General features: G+C 50.0%; 1 pseudogene; it reads right to left on the bottom strand.

Moving 5' to 3' along the window:
* Positions 1–17,713: 17,713 nt before the first annotated feature.
* LOC140370346 (uncharacterized) lies at positions 17,714–18,549 on the bottom strand (annotated as a pseudogene).
* Positions 18,550–24,498: the final 5,949 nt, after the last annotated feature.

Below are 24,498 nucleotides of genomic sequence, written 5' to 3'. Positions count from 1 at the left end.
TCTGCATCACGTCTGCATCTGCATCACGTCTGCATCACGTCTGCATCACGTCTGCATCTGCATCACGTCTGCATCACGTCTGCATCACGTCTGAATCACGTCTGCATCTGCATCACGTCTGCATCACGTCTGCATCACGTCTGCATCTGCATCACGTCTGCATCACGTCTGCATCACGTCTGCATCACGTCTGCATCTGCATCACGTCTGCATCACGTCTGCATCACGTCTGCATCTGCATCACGTCTGCATCACGTCTGCATCACGTCTGCATCTGCATCACGTCTGCATCACGTCTGCATCACGTCTGCATCACGTCTGCATCTGCATCACGTCTGCATCACGTCTGCATCACGTCTGAATCACGTCTGCATCTGCATCACGTCTGCATCACGTCTGCATCACGTCTGCATCTGCATCACGTCTGCATCACGTCTGCATCACGTCTGAATCACGTCTGCATCTGCATCACGTCTGCATCACGTCTGCATCACGTCTGCATCACGTCTGCATCTGCATCACGTCTGCATCACGTCTGCATCACGTCTGCATCTGCATCACGTCTGCGTCACGTCTGTGTCACGTCTGTGTCACGTCTGCGTCACGTCTGCGTCACGTCTGCGTCACGTCTGCGTCACGTCTGCATCACATCTGCGTCACGTCTACATCACGTCTGCATCACGTCTGCATCACGTCTGCGTCCCGTCTACGCCACGTCTGCGTCACGTCTGCGTCACGTCTGTGTCACGTCTGCATTACGTCTGCATCTGCATCACGTCTGCATCTGCATCACGTCTGCATCTGCATCACGTCTGCATCACGTCTGCTTCCCGTCTACGTCACGTCTGCGTCACGTCTGCGTCACGTCTGCATCACATCTGCATCACGTCTGCATCACGTCTGCATCACGTCCGCATCTGCATCACGTCTGCGTCCCGTCCACGTCACGTCCGCGTCAAGTCTGCGTCACGTCTGCGTCACGTCTGCGTCACGTCTGCATCACGTCTGCATCTGCATCACGTCTGCGTCACGTCCGCATCACGTCCGCATCACGTCTTTGTCACGTCTGTGTCACGTCCGGGTCACGTCTGCGTCACGTCCGCGTCACGTCTGCGTCACGTCTGCATCACCTCTGCATCACATCTGCATCACATCTGCATCACGTCTGCATCTGCATCACGTCTGCATCTGCTGCGTCACGTCTGCATCACGTCTGCATCTGCATCACGTCTGCGTCACGTCCGCATCACGTCCGCATCACGTCTTTGTCACGTCTGTGTCACGTCCGGGTCACGTCTGCGTCACGTCTGTGTCACGTCTGCGTCACGTCTGCGTCACGTCTGCGTCACGTCTGCATCACGTCTGCATCTGCATCACGTCTGCATCACGTCTGCGTCACGTCTGCATCACATCTGCATCACGTCTGCGTCCCGTCCACGTCACGTCCGCGTCACGTCTGCGTCACGTCTGCGTCACGTCTGCGTCACGTCTGCATCACGTCTGCATCTGCATCACGTCTGCGTCACGTCCGCATCACGTCCGCATCACGTCTTTGTCACGTCTGTGTCACGTCCGGGTCACGTCTGCGTCACGTCCGTGTCACGTCTGCGTCACGTCTGCGTCACCTCTGCATCACATCTGCATCACATCTGCATCACGTCTGCATCTGCATCAGGTCTGCGTCCCGTCCACGTCACGTCTGCGTCACGTCTGCGTCACGTCTGCGTCACGTCTGCATCACGTCTGCATCTGCATCACGTCTGCATCACGTCTGCATCACGTCTGCGTCACGTCTGCATCACATCTGCGTCACGTTTGCATCACGTCTGCGTCACGTCTGCATCACATCTGCATCACGTCTGCATCACGTCTGCATCACGTCTGCATCTGCATCACGTCTGCATCACGTCTGCATCACGTTCGCATCATGTCTGCGTCACGTCCGCATCACGTCCGCATCACGTCTTTGTCACGTCTGTGTCACGTCCGGGTCACGTCTGCGTCACGTCTGCGTCACGTCTGCGTCACGTCTGCGTCACGTCTGCATCACATCTGCATCACATCTGCATCACGTCTGCATCACATCTGCATCACGTCTGCATCTGCATCAGGTCTGCGTCACGTCTGCGTCACGTTTGCTTCACGTCTGCGTCATGTCCAAATCACGTCTGCATCTGCTGCGTCACGTCTGCATCACGTCTGCATCACGTCTGCGTCACGTCTGTGTCACGTCTGCGTCACGTCTGCGTCACGTCTGCATCACGTCTGCGTCCCGTCTACGCCACGTCTGCGTCACGTCTGCGTCACGTCTGTGTCACGTCTGCTTCACGTCTGCATCACGTCTGCATCTGTATCACGTCTGCATCACGTCTGCATCACGTCTGCATCACGTCTGCATCACGTCTGCATCACGTCTGCATCACGTCTGCATCTGCATCACGTCTGCGTCACTTCTGAGTCACGTTTGCGTCACGTCTGCGTCATGTCCGCATCACGTCTGCATCTGCTGAGTCACGTCTGCATCACGTCTGCATCACGTCTGCGTCACGTCTGCATCACGTCTGCATCACGTCTGCGTCACGTCTGCGTCACGTCTGCATCACGTCTGCATCTGCATCACGTCTGCATCACGTCCGCATCACTTCTGCGTCACGTCAGCATCACGTCTGCATCATGTCTGCATCACGTCTGTGTCACGTCCGCATCACGTCAGCATCACGTCTGCGTCACGTCTGCGTCACGTCTGCGTCACGTCTGCGTCACGTCAGCGTCACGTCTGCGTCACGTCTGCATCACATCTGCATCACATCTGCATCACGTCTGCATAACGTCTGCATCTGCATCACGTCTGCGTCACTTCTGCGTCACGTCTGCATCGCGTCTGCATCTGCATCACGTCTGCATCTGGATCACGTCTGCATCACGTCTGCATCACGTCTGCGTCACGTCTGCGTCACGTCTGCATCACGTCTGCATCTGCATCACGTCTGCATCACGTCTGCATCACGTCTGCGTCATGTCTGCATCTGCATCACGTCTGCGTCACGTCTGCGTCATGTTTGCGTCACGTCTGCGTCATGTCCGCATCACGTCTGCGTCACGTCTGCGTCACGTCTGCATCAAGTCTGCATCACGTCTGCGTCACGTCTGCGTCACGTCTGCATCAAGTCTGCATCTGCATCACGTCTGCATCACGTCCGCATCACGTCTGCATCACGTCTGCATCACGTCTGCGTCACGTCTGCATCTGCATCACGTCTGCGTCACGTCTGCGTCATGTTTGCGTCACGTCTGCGTCATGTCCGCATCACGTCTGCGTCACGTCTGCGTCACGTCTGCATCAAGTCTGCATCACGTCTGCGTCACGTCTGCGTCACGTCTGCATTACGTCTGCATCTGCATCACGTCTGCATCACGTCCGCATCACGTCTGCGTCACGTCTGCATCACGTCTGCGTCACGTCCGCGTCACGTCTGCGTCACGTCCGCATCACGTCTGTGTCACGTCTGCGTCACGTCTGTGTCACGTCTGCGTCACGTCTGCGTCACGTCTGCGTCACGTCTGCATCACGTCTGCGTCCCGTCTACGCCACGTCTGCGTCACGTCTGCGTCACGTCTGTGTCACGTCTGCTTCACGTCTGCATCACGTCTGCATCTGCATCACGTCTGCATCTGTATCACGTCTGCATCACGTCTGCATCACGTCTGCATCACGTCTGCATCACGTCTGCATCACGTCTGCATCACGTCTGCATCTGCATCACGTCTGCGTCACTTCTGAGTCACGTTTGCGTCACGTCTGCGTCATGTCCGCATCACGTCTGCATCTGCTGAGTCACGTCTGCATCACGTCTGCATCACGTCTGCGTCACGTCTGCATCACGTCTGCATCACGTCTGCGTCACGTCTGCGTCACGTCTGCATCACGTCTGCATCTGCATCACGTCTGCATCACGTCCGCATCACTTCTGCGTCACGTCAGCATCACGTCTGCATCATGTCTGCATCACGTCTGTGTCACGTCCGCATCACGTCAGCATCACGTCTGCGTCACGTCTGCGTCACGTCTGCGTCACGTCTGCGTCACGTCAGCGTCACGTCTGCGTCACGTCTGCATCACATCTGCATCACATCTGCATCACGTCTGCATAACGTCTGCATCTGCATCACGTCTGCGTCACTTCTGCGTCACGTCTGCATCGCGTCTGCATCTGCATCACGTCTGCATCTGGATCACGTCTGCATCACGTCTGCATCACGTCTGCGTCACGTCTGCGTCACGTCTGCATCACGTCTGCATCTGCATCACGTCTGCATCACGTCTGCATCACGTCTGCGTCACGTCTGCATCTGCATCACGTCTGCGTCACGTCTGCGTCATGTTTGCGTCACGTCTGCGTCATGTCCGCATCACGTCTGCGTCACGTCTGCATCAAGTCTGCATCACGTCTGCGTCACGTCTGCGTCACGTCTGCATCAAGTCTGCATCTGCATCACGTCTGCATCACGTCCGCATCACGTCTGCATCACGTCTGCATCACGTCTGCGTCACGTCTGCATCTGCATCACGTCTGCGTCACGTCTGCGTCATGTTTGCGTCACGTCTGCGTCATGTCCGCATCACGTCTGCGTCACGTCTGCGTCACGTCTGCATCAAGTCTGCATCACGTCTGCGTCACGTCTGCGTCACGTCTGCATTACGTCTGCATCTGCATCACGTCTGCATCACGTCCGCATCACGTCTGCGTCACGTCTGCATCACGTCTGCGTCACGTCCGCGTCACGTCTGCGTCACGTCCGCATCACGTCTGTGTCACGTCTGCGTCACGTCCGCATCACTTCCGCGTCACGTCTGCGTCACGTCTGCGTCACGTCTGCGTAACGTCTGCGTCACGTCTGTGTCACGTCTGCGTCACGTCCGCATCACGTCCGCGTCACGTCCGCGTCACGTCTACGTCACGTCTGCGTCACGTCTGCGTCACGTCTGCGTCACGCCTGCGTCACGTCACGTCAGCGTCACGTCTGCGTCACGTCTGCGTCACGTCTGCATCACATCTGCATCACATCTGCATCACGTCTGCGTCACGTTTGCGTCACGTCTGCGTCACGTCTGCGTCACGTCTGCGTCACGTCTGCATCACGTCTGCGTCACGTCTGCGTCACGTCTGCATCACGTCTGCGTCACGTCTGCATCACGTCTGCATCACGTCTGCATCACGTCTGCGTCCCGTCTGCGCCACGTCTGCGTCACGTCTGCGTCACGTCTGTGTCACGTCTGCGTCACGTCTGCATCACGTCTGCATCTGCATCACGTCTGCATCTGCATCACGTCTGCATCACGTCTGCATCACGTCTGCGTCACGTCTGCATCACATCTGCATCACGTCTGCATCACGTCTGCATCTGCGTCACGTCTGCGTCACGTTTGCGTCACGTCTGCGTCATGTCCGCATCACGTCTGCATCTGCTGCGTCACGTCTGCATCACGTCTGCATCACGTCTGCGTCACGTCTGCGTCACGTCTGCGTCACGTCTGCATCTGCTGCGTCACGTCTGCATCACGTCTGCATCACGTCTGCGTCACGTCTGCGTCATGTCTGCGTCACGTCTGCGTCACGTCTGCGTCACGTCTGCGTCACGTCTGCGTCACGTCTGCATCTGCATCACGTCTGCATCACGTCCGCATCACGTCTGCGTCACGTCTGCATCACGTCCGCATCACGTCTGCGTCACGTCCGCATCACGTCTGTTTCACGTCCGCATCACGTCCGCGTCACGTCCACGTCACGTCCGCGTCACGTCCGCGTCACATCCGCGTCACGTCCGCGTCACGTATGAGTCACGTATGCGTCACGTCTGCGTCACGTCTGCGTCACGTCTGCGTCACGTCTGCGTCACGTCTGCATCACGTCTGCATCTGCATCACGTCTGCATCACATCTGCATCACGTCTGCATCACGTCTGCATCACGTCTGCGTCACGTTTGCGTCACGTCTGCGTCATGTCCGCATCACGTCTGCATCTGCTGCGTCACGTCTTCATCACGTCTGCATCACATCTGCATCACGTCTGCATCACGTCTGCGTCACGTCTGCATCACGTCTGCGTCACGTCTGCGTCACGTCTGCATCACGTCTGCGTCACGTCTGCGTCACGTCTGCGTCACGTCTGCATCACGTCTGCATCTGCATCACGTCTGCATCACATCCGCATCACGTCTGCGTCACGTCTGCATCACGTCTGCATCACGTCTGCGTCACGTCCGCATCACGTCTGCGTCACGTCTGCGTCACGTCTGCATCTGCTGCGTCACGTCTGCATCACGTCTGCATCACGTCTGCGTCACGTCTGCGTCATGTCTGCGTCACGTCTGCGTCACGTCTGCGTCATGTCTGCGTCACGTCTGCGTCACGTCTGCGTCACGTCTGCGTCACGTCTGCGTCACGTCTGCATCTGCATCACGTCTGCATCACGTCCGCATCACGTCTGCGTCACGTCTGCATCACGTCCGCATCACGTCTGCGTCACGTCCGCATCACGTCTGTGTCACGTCCGCATCACGTCCGCGTCACGTCCACGTCACGTCCGCGTCACGTCCGCGTCACGTCCGCGTCACGTCCGCGTCACGTATGAGTCACGTATGCGTCACGTCTGCGTCACGTCTGCGTCACGTCTGCGTCACGTCTGCGTCACGTCTGCATCACGTCTGCATCACATCTGCATCACGTCTGCATCACGTCTGCATCACGTCTGCGTCACGTTTGCGTCACGTCTGCGTCACATCTGCATCACGTCTGCATCACGTCTGCATCACGTCTGCGTCACGTCTGCATCACGTCTGCGTCACGTTTGCGTCACGTCTGCGTCATGTCCGCATCACGTCTGCATCTGCTGCGTCACGTCTTCATCACGTCTGCATCACATCTGCATCACGTCTGCATCTGCATCACGTCTGCATCACATCCGCATCACGTCTGCGTCACGTCTGCATCACGTCTGCATCACGTCTGCGTCACGTCCGCATCACGTCCGCATCACGTCTGCGTCACGTCTGCATCACGTCTGCATCACGTCTGCGTCACGTCTGCATCACGTCCGCATCACGTCCGCGTCACGTCTGCGTCACGTCCGCATCACGTCCGCGTCACGTCTGTGTCACGTCTGTGTCACGTCCGCATCACGTCCGCGTCACGTCTGCGTCACGTCTGCGTCACGTCTGCGTCACGTCTGCATCACGTCTGCGTCACGTCTGCGTCACGTCTGCATCACGTCTGCGTCACGTCTGCATCACGTCTGCATCACGTCTGCATCACGTCTGCATCACGTCTGCATTCGCAACACGTCTGCATCTGCATCACGTCTGCATCACGTCTGCGTCCCGTCTACGTCACGTCTGCGTGACGTCTGCGTCACGTCTGCATCACGTCTGCGTCCCGTCTACGTCACGTCTGCGTCACGTCTGCGTCACGTCTGCATCTGCATCACGTCTGCATCTGCATCACGTCTGCATCACGTCTGCATCACGTCTGCGTCACGTCTGCATCACATCTGCATCACGTCTGCATCACGTCTGCATCTGCGTCACGTCTGCGTCACGTCTGCGTCACGTTTGCGTCACGTCTGCATCACGTCTGCATTCGCAACACGTCTGCATCTGCATCACGTCTGCATCACGTCTGCGTCCCGTCTACGTCACGTCTGCGTGACGTCTGCGTCACGTCTGCATCACGTCTGCGTCCCGTCTACGTCACGTCTGCGTCACGTCTGCGTCACGTCTGCATCTGCATCACGTCTGCATCTGCATCACGTCTGCATCACGTCTGCATCACGTCTGCGTCACGTCTGCATCACATCTGCATCACGTCTGCATCACGTCTGCATCTGCGTCACGTCTGCGTCACGTCTGCGTCACGTTTGCGTCACGTCTGCGTCATGTCCGCATCACGTCTGCATCTGCTGCGTCACGTCTGCATCACGTCTGCATCACGTCTGCGTCACGTCTGCGTCACGTCTGCGTCACGTCTGCATCTGCTGCGTCACGTCTGCATCACGTCTGCATCACGTCTGCGTCACGTCTGCGTCACGTCTGCGTCACGTCTGCGTCACGTCTGCGTCACGTCTGCGTCACGTCTGCATCACGTCTGCATCTGCATCACGTCTGCATCACGTCCGCATCACGTCTGTGTCACGTCCGCATCACGTCCGCGTCACGTCCATGTCACGTCCGCGTCACGTCCGCGTCACGTCCGCGTCACGTCCGCGTCACGTCCGCGTCACGTATGAGTCACGTATGCGTCACGTCTGCGTCACGTCTGCGTCACGTCTGCGTCACGTCTGCGTCACGTCTGCATCACGTCTGCATCTGCATCACGTCTGCATCACATCTGCATCACGTCTGCATCACGTCTGCATCACATCTGCATCACGTCTGCATCACGTCTGCGTCACGTCTGCATCACGTCTGCGTCACGTCTGCGTCACGTCTGCGTCACGTCTGCATCACGTCTGCATCTGCTGCGTCACGTCTGCATCACGTCTGCGTCACGTCTGCATCACGTCTGCGTCACGTCTGCGTCACGTCTGCGTCACGTCTGCATCACGTCTGCATCTGCATCACGTCTGCATCACATCCGCATCACGTCTGCGTCACGTCTGCATCACGTCTGCATCACGTCTGCGTCACGTCCGCATCACGTCCGCATCACGTCTGCGTCACGTCTGCATCACGTCTGCATCACGTCTGCGTCACGTCTGCATCACGTCCGCATCACGTCCGCGTCACGTCTGCGTCACGTCCGCATCACGTCCGCGTCACGTCTGTGTCACGTCTGTGTCACGTCCGCATCACGTCCGCGTCACGTCTGCGTCACGTCTGCGTCACGTCTGCGTCACGTCTGCATCACGTCTGCGTCACGTCTGCGTCACGTCTGCGTCACGTCTGCATCACGTCTGCGTCACGTCTGCATCTGCATCACGTCTGCGTCACGTCTGCATCACGTCTGCATCACGTCCGCATCACGTCTGCATCACGTCTGCGTCACGTCTGCATCACGTCTGCGTCACGTCTGCATCACGTCTGCATCACGTCTGCGTCACGTCTGCATCACGTCTGCATCATGTCCGCATCACGTCTGCATCTGCATCACGTCTGCATCACGTCTGCATCACGTCCGCATCACGTCTGCGTCACGTCTGTGTCACGTCTGCGTCACGTCTGCATCACGTCTGTGTCACGTCTGCATCATGTCTGTGTCACGTCTGCGTCACGTCTGCGTCACGTCTGCATCACGTCTGTGTCACGTCTGCATTATGTCTGTGTCACGTCTGCATCACGTCTGCGTCACGTCTGCATTGTGTCTGCGTCACGTCTGCATCACGTCTGCATCACGTCTGCATCATGTCTGCATCACGTCTGCATCAGGTCCGCATCACGTCTGCGTCACGTCTGTGTCACGTCTGCGTCACGTCTGCATCACGTCTGTGTCACGTCTGCATCATGTCTGTGTCACGTCTGCATCACGTCTGTGTCACGTCTGCATCATGTCTGTGTCACGTCTGCATCACGTCTGCGTCACGTCTGCATCACGTCTGCGTCACGTCTGCATCACGTCTGTGTCACGTCTGCATCATGTCTGTGTCACGTCTGCATCACGTCTGCGTCATGTCTGCACCACGTCTGTGTCACGTCTGCATCACGTCTGCATCACGTCTGCATCACGTCTGCGTCACGTCTGCATCACGTCTGCATCACGTCCGCATCACGTCTGCATCACGTCTGCATCACGTCTGCATCATGTCTGCATCACCTCTGCATCACGTCTGCATCTGCATCACGTCTGCGTCACGTCTGTGTCACGTCTGCATCATGTCTGTGTCACGTCTGTGTCACGTCTGCGTCATGTCTGCACCACGTCTGTGTCACGTCTGCATCACGTCTGCATCTGCATCACGTCTGCATCACGTCTGCGTCATGTCTGCACCACGTCTGTGTCACGTCTGCATCACGTCTGCATCACGTCTGCATCACGTCTGCGTCACGTCTGCATCACGTCTGCATCACGTCCGCATCACGTCTGCATCACGTCTGCATCACGTCTGCGTCACGTCTGCATCACCTCTGCATCACGTCTGCATCTGCATCACGTCTGCGTCACGTCTGCATCACGTCTGCGTCATGTCTGCGTCACGTCTGCATCATGTCTGCGTCACGTCTGCATCATGTCAGCATCACTTCTGCATCACGTCTGCGTCACGTCTGCATCATGTCTGCGTCACGTCTGCATCATGTCAGCATCACTTCTGCATCACGTCTGCATTACGTCTGCATCACGTCCGCATCACGTCTGCATCTGCATCACGTCTGCATCACGTCTGCATCACGTCCGCATCACGTCTGCGTCACGTCTGTGTCACGTCTGCATCATGTCTGCGTCACGTCTGCATCACGTCTGCATCATGTCTGTGTCACGTCTGCATCACGTCTGCGTCACGTCTGCATCACGTCTGCATCATGTCTGTGTCACGTCTGCATCACGTCTGCATCACGTCTGCACCACGTCTGCATCACGTCTGCATCACGTCTGCACCACGTCTGCATCATGTCTGTGTCACGTCTGCATCACGTCTGCATCACGTCTGCACCACGTCTGCATCATGTCTGTGTCACGTCTGCATCACGTCTGCATCACGTCTGCACCACGTCTGCATCATGTCTGTGTCACGTCTGCATCACGTCTGCATCACGTCTGTGTCACGTCTGCATCACGTCTGCACCACGTCTGCATCACGTCTGCGTCACGTCTGCACCACGTCTGCATCACGTCTGCATCACGTCTGCACCACGTCTGCATCATGTCTGTGTCACGTCTGCATCACGTCTTCATCACGTCTGCACCACGTCTGCATCATGTCTGTGTCACGTCTGCATCACGTCTGCATCACGTCTGCACCACGTCTGCATCATGTCTGTGTCACGTCTGCATCACGTCTGCATCACGTCTGCATCACGTCTGCACCACGTCTGCATCACGTCTGCACCACGTCTGCATCATGTCTGTGTCACGTCTGCATCACGTCTGCATCACGTCTGCATCACGTCTGCACCACGTCTGCATCACGTCTGCACCACGTCTGCATCACGTCTGCGTCACGTCTGCACCACGTCTGTGTCACGTCTGCATCACGTCTGCGTCACGTCTGCACCACGTCTGTGTCACGTCTGCATCATGGCCCACGCACCTGCTTCTCATCCCCAACCAACTAAACTTTGCAATAAAGTTCGCTAAAACATATTTTCTGCTTTTGTGTCTGAGTCTCTCCAGGGTGAAATAAAGATTCTCTTGACGCCGTGCATCGATTAACAGGAACAAATAAGTGCATCCAGGAAGTATTCTTTTTTCACATTTTGTTATGTCACAGGCTTTTTCAAAAATGTATTTAACTCATTATTTTCATCAAAATTCTACAGACAATAGGCCATAATACCAACATGAAAGAAGGTTGACAATTTAATAAAAGACAAAAGTACGTCAGAATTCACAGCCATGATTCACAATTGACCTCAGGTACATTTTCACTGATCATCCTTGATCCATGACCCTGTGATAAATTCAGTTGATTGAGCATGATTTGGAAAAGCACACGCCTGTCTATATATGATCCCTCAGTTAACAGTGAAGTCAGAGCACAAACCAAACCATGAAGTCCAAGGAATTGTCTGTAGACCTCCGAGACAGGGTCGTATCAAGACACAGATTTGGGAAAGAGAACAGAAAAATGTCTGCAACTTTTAAGGTTCTTATCAGCAAAGTGGACTCCATCATCAGTAAATGGAAAAAACTGAACTACAAGTCTATTCTTAGGGCTGAGCCAGGCCAATCTGAGCAGTCAGGGGAGAAGGGCCTAAGTCAGGGAGGTGACCAATGACAATGATCCCTCTGACAGATCTCCTGCACGTCTCTGTGGAGAGAGGAGAAACTTCCACCAATCAGACCTGTGTGGTAGAGTGGCCAGACTGAAGCCACTCCTCAGTAAAAGGCACATGACAGCCTGCCTGGAGTTTGTAAAAAAGCACCTGAAGGATGTTTTTCAGCGGCAGGAACTGGGAGACAAGTCAGGTTTAATGGAAAGATGAATGCAGCAATGTACAGAGACATCCTCTGGACCTCAGACTGGGGCAAAGATTCATCTTCCAACACGACCACGACGACGATGACGGCGACGGCGACGACAATCCTAAGCAAGGATAACAAAGGTGTGGCTCTGTGAATGTCCTTGAGTCGCCCAGAATTGAACCCAATTGAACATCTCTTGGAAGATCTGAAAATGGCTGAAAACCGACGCTCACCAACCAAACCTATTGGGGTGGAGAGGTAATGCTAGAAATATACTCAAAACGACTTGAGGCTGTAATTAGTACCAAAGGTGCTGCAATAAAGTATTGAGCAAAGACTTATGTACAATGTACCTTATTTATTCATTATTTTTAATACATTTTCAAAGAATTCAAAAAATATTTTATTAATGTTGAGTCAAATAAAAAATTGATTGAACCCATTTTGGAATAAGGCTGAGACATAATAAAATGTGCAAAAAGTGACACTTTTCCGATGCAATGTATGTCAGCTCAACAATAAATAACGTTATCATCTGTGGAAATGTGGCGGTTTATCATCAGATCAAGTCAGCATTTGGTGAGAATTAACATCTTTCCGGGAGTTATGTCAGTGGAGACGATGAGGACAGTCCCATTCCTTTCCAAAGGGAACCAATGGAAATGTGGCTATATTTTTGTGTGTGTGTGTAAAGTATTTCAGGTCATAAACCACTCATTGCCGGAGGATTGGGCACTATAGGCAGAATGCTTAGTGGTGATTGGTCAGTGCGAGGGCAGCTGACCTGTCTTCTCCATGTGAGATTTCACACAATTGTGATGACTGCAGGACATGACAAAACCAAGCAGCACTGCACATCCAAGTGATGCTAGGTGCTTAGATAAGAGCTTAACCAAACAGACTTTTCCTACAATTGGTGCTTTTGAAATGCATGCATTATTTAGGCATGGCTTTTCATGTTGTTAAACTAGAAAACAACCAAAGACAAAGCAGTCTTGTTTGTTACATAGAAAACACCTCAGCAGACATTCAAAGGACTGTGACGGGTGTGGCAGCTGAAAACATGCTAAATCCTGCTTATAGCACTGAAGTTAGTAGCACACTGCAGACCGTTCAAGTGCTGTAGATATCACAATGAGTCTAGAGTCTGGAACAACATTATAAGATCAAATAAATAAAATAATCATGATAAAAAACTATTATGCTTGTTCTGGCATCACATCATAAGAATGAGATCTCAGTCTGGTCCATAGTTTTTATTTATTTTCCTCTTTCTATCTATTTTAGGCACTCCAGTGTTTCTTCTTTGGAGCATTCTGCATCAGGAGCGGGTGTCACCTGTGGCTGCTGGGGCCTGGCTTGTGGGCCCCTGGTCCAGGTTTGGTGCCTCATCTCTTCTCTGGGCCCTTTGTCTGTGTCTTGTGGCTCCTGGGGTAGACAACTCCTCTAATGGGGGTTCCTCAACTGGTTTATCTGTACTCAGCCTCATATATTTCAGTGTGTGTGTGTAAAGGACTGGACCGACAATATAATTGACCTATGGCATATGGAGAAGATCGCATTTGGACTTAATTTGAAATTGGACAAATTTCCCCAACTTTGGACCATTTTTGGTTTGTCTTTTTGTGATTTTATTTTATTTGCTATTTTCTCTTTGGTCTTGTTCCATTTCTTGTGTGTTAAGTGTTTTAACAATTTTGAAAAGCTTAAAATGCTAATGCTAGCGCAGCTCCAGTGTGGCCGCCAGCCATCACACAGCCAAGTCTAGTCCCTGGTGGGGACATCTCGGGCCTGCACGAGACGGATGTGAGAAAGGTGGCCTAAGTCAGTGCTGGGAATAGCGAACCCTGTTTTGCCAGAATCAAAGCAGAAATACTGGAGAATAAAGCAGGAGGAGAAGGCAGCGCATGTGTCGCTAATGCCAAGCAGCATATTTGAAGAGCAGAAAATGATATTTCAGGCAGATCTTACTGCAAAGAAAGTAGCGATGAGATGGCAGTCTCCTTACACTTCGACCCAATGGCAATGGGTCAAACTTTCTCAACTTATCTGGAACTTTGCACAGATTGCTATTTATAATGCAAAAGGGCAAATCAAACAATATTATATATTTGATTGTTTGCCATCTCATCTTCCAATCCTTTTCGTTTCTTATTAGGCCCGAGCCCCAGCAGGGCGGAAGGCCTATTGCTCCCGCAGCGTTGCAACTGTCTGACCCCCCCCGTCGCCCCTGGCAAGTACAGTGAACTAGCCCATACCGAAGGCATGGATCATGCATACTTACTCCTGCTATGATAGAAATAGTCAACAATGAGTGAATGGGCTACGCCCATTCACTCATTGTTGACAACAGCAGCGCGAAGCGCTGCATTCCTCCAAAAACCCTCCTGGCATCGTCCTGTACGCGAGAGTCCATGCCGCAGGCATGGGCCATGCTTGTATCTGCTCAAATCAATGGAAGTCTATGGGGAGTGGGCGGGGCATCCCGACGGAATAGGGAGTGACGAGCGCGTAAGCGCTCGTAATGATGATTCCACCTCATGGCGGCATGAGGAAGGCTTAGAGCTTTCAAACGATGTATAATTAGGCCCGAGCGCCACAAGTTGGCGAGAGGCCTATTAATCTCGTAAGGCCGTGCGAAGCACGGCTGCGAAAGTGCGCATGTAGTGCGCACAAAATCGAGCGCGAAGCGCTCGCCCACTTCCAAACACTAACTAACACACTCCTTCACTCACGCACGCCCCGTGCAGACTAATTAGTAGTAGGAAAATGGAACATTACCGTTGTAAACGGGCGAAGCCCGTGCAAAAGTGCGCACTAAACGAGCACTTTACATTGGGATGGCGGTCGTCATCCCCATTTAAAGCACTCATTTGCGCTAAGTAGCTCACGAATACATTCCCCATCTCTTGCATGTTCCGTGCATATAAACATGTAATGCAAAAATTGAACATTATTACTGTAAAGAAGGTCAAAAACACAAAGTGGGCGGAGCCCACTCAAAATTAACGAAAGTACCCGTCAGTGACCAGGGACCCACACCATGAGGTAGGAAAGCGCGAGCGCTTTCCGAAAATGTATAGTTTATGGTATTTGAAAAATGGGAAACATTGTTTTCGCATCGGAATATTATTCTTTCTTTCTTCTCGGGACCAACCCCCCTATTTTTCACCCAGTGAACATTGACGAAAAGTCACAAAAATTTGCACACCTCTAAAAATCGTGCCTCTCTACATTCTGGCTACTTCCCTTTTCTAAAATAAAAAAAAATTGGCGCGTCAGCGCCCCCAAATGTACCAAAATTGCATTGAGAGATGGGAAATGACCCCAAAAAAATCTGATCGTAGAATCATGAAATTTGGCGCAGAAGTAGATGGTGACAAGAGAAGTAAAAAATATTATTACGGCAATGCCGTCCGCCCAACCAAATGTCGGCCATATTGCTTCAAAAATGGCTAAACATGACTTCGGAGTTTTTCCAAACGTCGTACTTTTACGAACTCCTCCCAGGGCGGTGGCCCTAAAAAGCTGAAATTTGGTGAAAATGCTACTGAGGAGTGGGACATCAAAAGTTATCCAAATTACATTGATACCTCTCACGGTCTCTGAGCGGCGAAGCCGCAAACTGTAACTAGAATTTCAGAAATCTCCCAAATTTAACATTTCTGCCGTTTGCGCAGATAAAGCATTGCGTCAAATTAGAATCAGTTGTTAAACTCTTTGCCCTAAACCTACTTGAAGTGAAATAAATTAATTTGGAGCCACAGCGCCCCCTACAGATTTTATATGGAGGTTAAATATTTAGTTTTGCGAAATTATATGAAATTTGACACACAACTCAATTTTGGCATCCCCATCAAAAAAGTCAATGAGACCCATGTCATAATTGTTATGGCGTTGCCGTAACGATGACCGAAACCTTCCATGTTATTCCAATGGGGAAATCGCCAGAACATGTTTACACTTTAGACTTTCACAAACTCCTCCCAGGGCGTTTGCCCTATTAACCTGAAATTTGGTGAGACTCATCTTCAGGGGTGGACCATCAAAAGTTATCCACATTTTTATTCAAAGAGTCACGGTGTCTGTGCCGCACATTTTGACAAGAATAAAATTGCTTTTTGATGGTAAAACAAAGGGGAGAAGATGTGACAGCGTCACAGATTCAGCAGTAGATGTAATAAAAGGACAATTGGGGCGCGTTAGCGCCCCCTCCTCTTGCGGAGTGGCGGCGGCGTGGCGAGGGCCGATCATTGCCGCTTGCGGCTATATTTTTCTTCTTATTTCTGTTAGTAATTTATTTTTGTTTGTAACCTTTTTTCTTTTTGCTACGTTCTCTTGTATATTCATTGCACCATTTATTATTTTTTTAAATTGATAATTTAGTTCGAACCATGAAATAATAATAGAAAATTGACACCATCCCACCCCCTAAAAAAATCTATCATTTTAAATATGACTGCGGCTTACGACAGAAAAGTGTTTGAGCGGAAATCTGTCCTAATCCACCAGCGGCTTCTCCTGTCTGCTGCTGAAAGGGCTCCATTTTCTTATAGGTCACCTTGTGCACGTACGGAACGCTCCAGTGGGTTTGGCAATCTGCTGATGGAGGAAGCTGGTGGAGCGACTGTGTGGGGGGCTCTAGGGGGGTCCACAGCCTGACGTCCCGGTGATGTAGGGCTGGGCTGGGGACACGGCAGCAGACAGGCCCCGCTCAACATCAGTCAACATCTGGAGCTGACAGAGGAGTTAGGAAAGCTTCAGAGATGGTCAGACGTCTGCCAGGGATGTGCACAGGAGTCGTCAAATAATCATGTGCACCTACTACTAAAACACTGCAGATCCTTAAACTTTAGGGCTGCAACTAATCATTATTTTAGTTAGTCAAACAATTATATACAGTGCATCCGGAAAGTATTCACATTTTGTTATGTAACAGCCTTATTAAAAAAATATTACATTCATTTATTTGCCTCAACATTCTTAAAACATTAGTCAATAATGACAATGTGAAAAAAGACAGAATTATTTGCAAATGTATGAAAAATTAAAAAAATAAATAAATAAAATAAAATAAAAATGCACATGCGCATAATTCAATCCAATTTATTTTTGTAACATCCAAAATCACAACAGCGGTTGCTTCAAGGGGCGACAGTGAAAAACAGATTTAACAATGTTCATAAGGACTATGAGACTATAGTAGACAAATGTTTTTTTTAAACTTTGGGCACTAGTTACAGGCAAGGCAAGTTTATTTGTAGAACACAATTCGAACACAAGATAATTCAAAGTGCTTCACACGACAGGGAAAAAGATACATTAAAATCACAAAGACATGACAGAAATGACCTTCATTTCTATGAATTCCCTTTAACAGCCTCATATCTTTAATGGGCAGTTCCTGCCATTCTTCTTTGCACACCCTTCCAACCCCAATAAGTTTGATTGGTGAGCGTTGGTTCACAGCCTTTTCCAGATCATTCCAGAGATGTTCAATTTGGTTCAAGTCTGAGGCTCTGGCCACTCAAGGACATTCCCAGAGCAGTCTGGAGCTGGTTTTCATCAAGGAATCAAGGAGGTCTCTCTACACCGCTGCATTAATCTTTCTGTTGATACTGATGAATCTCCCAGTTTCTGCCTCTGATAAACATTGCCACAGCATGATGCTGCCACCACCAAGCTTCACTGTAGGGATGATACGGTCCAGGTGATGAGCGGTGGCTGGTTTCCTCCAGACATTACGCTTGCTATTCAAGCCAAAGAGTTCAATCTTTGTTTCATCAGACCAGCAAATTTAGTTTCTTTATAGTCTTTAGAGTCTTTCGAGTCCTTTAGGTGCTTTTTTACAAACTCCAGGCAGGCAGTCATGTGCCTTTTACTGAGGAGTGGCTTCAGTCTGGTCACTCTACCACACAGGGTTGATTGGTGGACTGCTGCAGAGATTCTTGTTCTTCTGGAAGTTTCTTTTCTCTCCACAGAGACATGCTGGAGATCTGTTAGAGTGACCATCGGATTCTTGGTCACCTCCCTGGCTAAGGCCCTTCTGCCCTGATTGCTCAGTTTTTCTTGGTGACCGGATCTTGGAAAAGTCTTGTAATTCCAAACGTTTTCCATTTACTGATGATGGAGTCCACTGTGCTCATAGGAACCAATGTTGCAGACATTTTTCTGTTCCCTTTTCCAGATCTGTGCCCTCTCTCAGAGGTCTATAGATGTTCCTTGGACTTCATGGCTTAGTTTGTGCTTCGTTTCTACTTATAGATTTTGTTTTTACTTAATTTAATGATTTGATCAATTTCAGGATCTTCGGTGTTTCCTCTGTGGAGCCCTCTGTTCCAGTGGTGGTGGTGGTCTGGTGGTCTGCTGTGGTTGTTGGGCCCTTGACTTGAGGGCTCTGGTGGAGGTTTGGTGTCTCATCTCTCCTCTGGGCCATGTGTCGATGTCCCGCTTCAGGCAGAACTCTGCTCCCGGAGCAGACGGCTTCTGATGGTGCTTTCTCAAATGTTTTTTATACACTCATTCTTATGTATGTGTGTGTGTGTGTGTGTGTGTGTGCGTTCGTACATGCGTATGTGTATGTGTGTGTGCGTGTGCGTTCGTACATGCGTATGTGTGTGTGTGTGTGCGTTCGTACATGCCTATGTGTGTGTGTGTGTGCGTTCGTACATGCCTATGTGTGTGTGTGTGTGTGCGCGTTCGTACATGCGTATGTGTGTGTGTGTGTTCGTACATGCGTATGTGTTTGTGTGTGTGTGTGTGTGTGTGTGTGAGTGTGTATGTGTGTGAGTGTGTATGTGTATGTGTGTGTGTGTGTGTGAGTGTGTATGTGTGTGAGTGTGTATGTGTGTGTGTGTGTGTGTGCTTGTGCATGTGACTGTGTGTGGGTTGTGTCTGGATCAGGCAGTTGTGGCCTTGGGTGGAATGCGGAAATGTTTTTAATGGACTGTAAAGCGCTTTGTATCACATTCTATGTATGAAAAGCACTTAATAAAATCAACTTTGATTGAGTAATGACTTTTTTTTTAATAACACATGTGCGTTTGTTTATTAGCGCGATGGATCGCATCACATCTCTCGTCTCCCAAAGATTTTCGTCTCTTCTGAGTCAGCTCGAACTGTCTTAATTTTGTCCCGTACACTGAGGGAACTATATAATGATAGATCCATGCACTTAGCCACAGGGAAACGTGCTGCTCTCCTGGGGACGAGCCGCACGCGGCTGCAGGTGAGCAGTAGGTGCGTTTTATGATTGACACGTGGCAGGACTAATCGACCGTCCACGCCACAAGGAAATGAGACTCAGATTTGGGCCAAAAAATCTTCCATTACGCCTTTAATAATAAGCCAAATTAATGTGCATATTTATCTATATTTGTGCATAACATTAATTTAGTATAATCTTGATTAAGAGAAAACAAATTCAAAAGACACAGCATTTCACATTACACATACAAATACATACATTTTAAACCACAAATATATTTTTTTTGTTTGAAGTTTCATTTCTGAGAATATGAATTTTAGCAGTGATCAATATGACATCGCTTATAGACATTGACGGTCGAGTACAGAACATCGATTTAAGACTTTTTAATTTTGCCTAATTACATTAGTATAATATAGTTAGCGGTGTTCAGTTATTGGACTTCTGTGCTAGCCACGGATTGTCCATAACCAACACCATGTTCAAGCACAAGGTCCATCAGTGCACGTGGCACCAGGACACCCTAGGCCGGAGGTGAATGATCTACTTTGTTGTTGTGTCATCTGACCTCCGGCCGCTTGTCTTGGACACTCGGGTGAAGAGAGGGGCAGAGCGGTCAACCGATCACCACCTGGTGGTGAGTTGGATCCTCTGGAGGAGGAGGAAGCTGGATAGGCCCAAGCACATTGTGAGGGTCTGTTGGGAACGTTTTTCAGCGCCCTCTGTCAGCAAGGTCTTCAACTCACAAGTCCTGGACCAAGTCCTCCATTGTCAATGCGGCTGCTCGGAGCAGTGGTCGCAAGGTCTCAGGTGCCTGCCACAGCGGCAACCCCCGAACCCGGTGGTGAACACCGGAAGTAAGAGATGCCGTCAGGCTGAAGAAGAAGGCCTATTAGGCTCTTTGGCATGTAGGACTCTTCAGGTAGTTGACAGGTATCGGCGGGCCAGGTCTACCACGGCTTGTGCTGTCGCAGAGGCAAAAATGCGGAGCTGGAGAAGTTCAGGAAGGTCCTGCTGGAAGACACTCAGCCCCAAAGAAATTCTGGCAAACCGTCCGGCGTCTCAGAAGGGTTCAAGAACAGAGTTTCTTTTTCCACTTCTAAACTATGCATCTATGAAAAGATTTTCAATAGGTGTTGGCAAACATGATTCCTTTTTGTGAAGAAAATATAACCGATGTATAGAGTGCAAGTTACACACCTGGGACTGGGTGATATAATTCATATGTTTTACAAAAGGTGATACAGGGATCTGTAGATGCTTTGTGTTAACAATTAATACCCCATAGAAGTGTAATACCCCCTCTTTAAAGTATATAGTATAAATAAAGTTTATATAATTTATCTGTTCCTCACCAGTAACTTTTATATAGTAATATTGTCACTAGATTCATACCAGAAGCACAACATCCGAGATTTGCAATTAAAGTTAGCCTTTAGCTCAGATGCCAGTTTTACACCCTCCTAATTATTTGTGATATTTGTCTCACTCTTGAATTCTACGCATGAATCAGTCTGGAAAGGCTCTCACTGCAGGCTATCAGGACTTAAAAAAACAAACTTCACATTGATTGGTCGAAAACATCTTTTAAAATAAATCCAGTGGAAAGAAAATCACAGGCATCTTTCCCATCCGCAAACGTACAAAGCGCCATTGCGTGCATGTAAAATACTACAGCTGTCATTGGTTTGTTTTAGTTTGGTAGTTTTGACTTTCGCCCCAAACAATGCTGCTCTGTGATTGGTTCCAGTCGCACACCGCACAATCGGATTAACGGGAGCCTAGTAAAATGGATTCTGAAGAGGTTGTGAACCAACCCAAACCCTCTTGATTATTCATCATTTCTGAGTTCTCAAATTTGACCGGACAAGCTAATTCAAGTGATTGTGAGCATCAGCATCTTCTACTAATTTACGTTACATGTACAATTTATCTGGTGTGCGTGTAAATCTGTCTTTAAGGGGGCTCTCCTTGCTGGCCTGGTGCGGCCTGCTGCCAAATCTGCAAAAGGTGACAACAACGCTGCTCCTGCTCAATTTATCCCTCTCCACTCTCTCCCCCATCCATTGCTCTCCTCCCTCCATCTTCTCGTCCATCTCCGTGGCCCACACACTCTTCACATGATGGATAGATCCGCTCAGTCACATCTCCTCATGTCTCTCCTCTTGAGTTTATCTTTGGAGGGAATTCAGCTAGGCCCATCACAATAATTCCTATAGCAAGTTATGATGCCATACATATTGGACCTCAGTCATCAAGTGTTCTTACGCATACATTTGCCTTCTTACAAAGTTTTTTGACATTCACAAAATGTTTTCTTAACTGAAAATGTTCTTCAGGAGCACCGTTATGCAGAGAAATTCTACATTCCTACATTGCAACCACAAATTCTAATTCCCACATTTGTTTATACAGGAGAATCACAATGAGAAAAATTCTTGTTTTACTCTACGCTGTCAAATACAAACTGCAAATCAAACAAAGAGATAAATAGCCAATAAAACGACCCACATAACCCCAAGAAATGAGTATCAAGAGATGAATAAACATGAAAAACACAAGACAGGTAATGCTATGGGACCTTAACAATAAAAGCTGGCTCACAAGCTAACAAGGCTAGCATGGCTAACAAGGCTAGCATGGCTAACAAGTCCATCGCTCCCAACAGCCTTCCCTCCACCGCTAAACTAAGCGTCATCCACATTGTGGAGTCTCCAGGCCCGTCCCTATTGGAAGGAGGAGAGAACATAACTTTACAGATGGCTCTTATGTTGCATGAAATGCAGCATGGCAAGCTTGGCATCATTGAGTGCTGAGGGGAGAGCGGGGAACAACAATATCAGACTTGACTGCTACAGGAGGTGGAGGCCGAGCATGTATCACTGAGGCGGGGAAGCATATTTCAGACATTATGGAGTTACAGGAGCTGAAACCCGAGATAGTGACACTGCGGACGGAGAACAAGAATATGAAAAGCAAGATTCTGAATTTGGAGTCCCACAGAAAAAATCTCAGACTCACGGGAGTCCCGGAGGATGAGGAGACCGCTGAAACGTTCCTCTAGAAGGTGATCTTGGAGATTGTTGACGTCACCCCCATTACAATAAAAAGAGCACATTGCCTGGGCTAAACAAGACAAACAGCTGATAAATCACAAGGCCTGATAATGAGGTTTCTTAACGATCATGTGAAGGAGTTTGTCATGAAGACCTCCAGTATGAAGGCAAATCAGTCTTCTTTACCCAAGACATTACATACGAGGATTGTCAGAGAGGAGAAAAGTTTCCCCACATCTGTGAGGGGTATGACATGTCAAGACATTCCTGTTGTTTTGAGAGAGTGAGGATTGTAAGGGCCCTTCATTAGGAATAGAATTTGTTTTGAGGTTTTGAGTTCAGTGCATGTTCTTGGTATGAACCCTTTTGTTTTCCCATATTTTGTATCTGTCACACATTTCTGTAGTTCTTGTGTTTGTATGTTGTGTTCGACCAGAGAGGTTAAAACATTAGTAAATTAGCTTGAGCAGAGTCAATGCAGTTGACCCAGAGAATGATAAAACGTTTAGTTGTTGTTGTTGTTGCTGTTGTTTTATGGAGGTTGGTATCCAAGAGTTACATTACCGCCAGACTTAATAGATCAACGCGGGCGTGACGTCAGAATATTAATGAGCACTACAAATGTCCCGGATGGACATTCAAGCGTGCTCAGGGCGTCAAGGAAATAACATGTGAAAATGGCAGAACAACAGCGACTACGACAGATAATCTCAATCAAATTGTCAAAAGATGACGTCCCAAGAGCGAAGCTGAAACAGCATAAAGTAGAGGACCATTCTGAACTAGTTGAAGCAATGTTTACGGTGCAGAGGACGTCGTATTAGCGGAAAGAAGGCTGAACTTGTCCATCCATCCATCCATCCATCAAGTATATCCGGGCTTTCAGCGTCTTCATCTAGACTCTTCACTCTCTCCTCGGTTTACAACAAGTCAGAATTTTAAAGATTGCGACATGGCATTTGTGAGGGTCTACTGAATAAAACTGATGTTAATTCTCTGGGTCTAAATGTCCCGGTAAAGACATGGACACAAGAGTCTTTGACCAGTCTCCGGAGAGCGCCGCGGAGGGGACGTGTTCTGCCCGTGAAAGTAAGCAAACCCCGGGGACGCAGGTTGTCACTCACCGCTGCCTGCGGCGTTCTTCCTCGTCTGCTTCGGGAAAGTTATGAACCAAACGCCCGTCATCTCAGGTTTATCGTAGCGAGAATCACTTTGACACAGTCCACAGCAGCAGTGTTTGTTGCTAACTATCTTTGTGGAACAAATGAGTCGATTCTGGGTCGTAATAATCAGTTTTGACCGTCGCTTTATTTAGTGTTTTCAATGGGAATTGACAGCCCCACAGTTTCCATTGTCTGACTTCCGGGTACGCGCTGTTGGCACGGTGACGTCACATGGCTATTTTTAGCTCGGCCGTGGAGCGCTATTCTTTAAACTCGTCATCTGCTTCTTCCTCTTCTTCTTCTTCTTCTATGGCATTTCTTTCCTCTTCTTTGGTGGTTGTTGTTGTTTTATGGCTGTTGGCATCCAAGTGTTGCATTACCGCCAGACTTTATTGTATTATGGTGGTGTTTTATGGCAGTTGTTATCCACTTTATTCTTTAGACTTTATTATTTTCTTAAGATTCCGACTGGCTTTATTCCAGAGCTGACTCTTCTTCATCTTCCTCTCCTTTGGTGTTTGGTGCTTCCGCCGTACAGCTTTATTCTTCCTACTGGGGATGCAGGTTTAGCGGAGGAGCTGCTGAGGTGCAGAGAATTGGGGTCTCTCAGGGTGTATCCTATGCGGATGCATCCAAGAGCGGAGCGAGGTGAGGGAGGCCGGCGTTGCTCCCAAGAAGTGCGGGGTGGGGAGGTTCCAAGTGTGGAGGTTCCGAAATTGGTGAGAGTGCCTTGGTTGTGGATAGAGAGGATTTTGTGCTCTTTGTGGTGGATATTGTAGGCTGTGCTGCTCAGGCTTGGAAGAGAGCTGAAAGGATCAGGATCATTGCTGGAGCTGCAGGGGGATTCCTTGGAGCAGAGGAGCTTGAGTGGGCGGAGATAGAGAACAGGCTAGGGGCGCTGAATGTAGTCGGAGTGACGGAGGTCTACTTTTGGGGAATCAGGATGATCAGGGTGGATC

The sequence above is a fragment of the Eucyclogobius newberryi genome, unplaced genomic scaffold, assembly GCF_026437365.1.
Source record: "Eucyclogobius newberryi isolate DKJ021-1_F unplaced genomic scaffold, fEucNew1.0.hap1 SCAF_21, whole genome shotgun sequence".
Lineage (NCBI taxonomy): Eukaryota > Metazoa > Chordata > Actinopteri > Gobiiformes > Gobiidae > Eucyclogobius > Eucyclogobius newberryi.
Note: the sequence above shows the minus strand (reverse complement) of the source record. Positions and strands in the feature narration are given on the sequence as shown.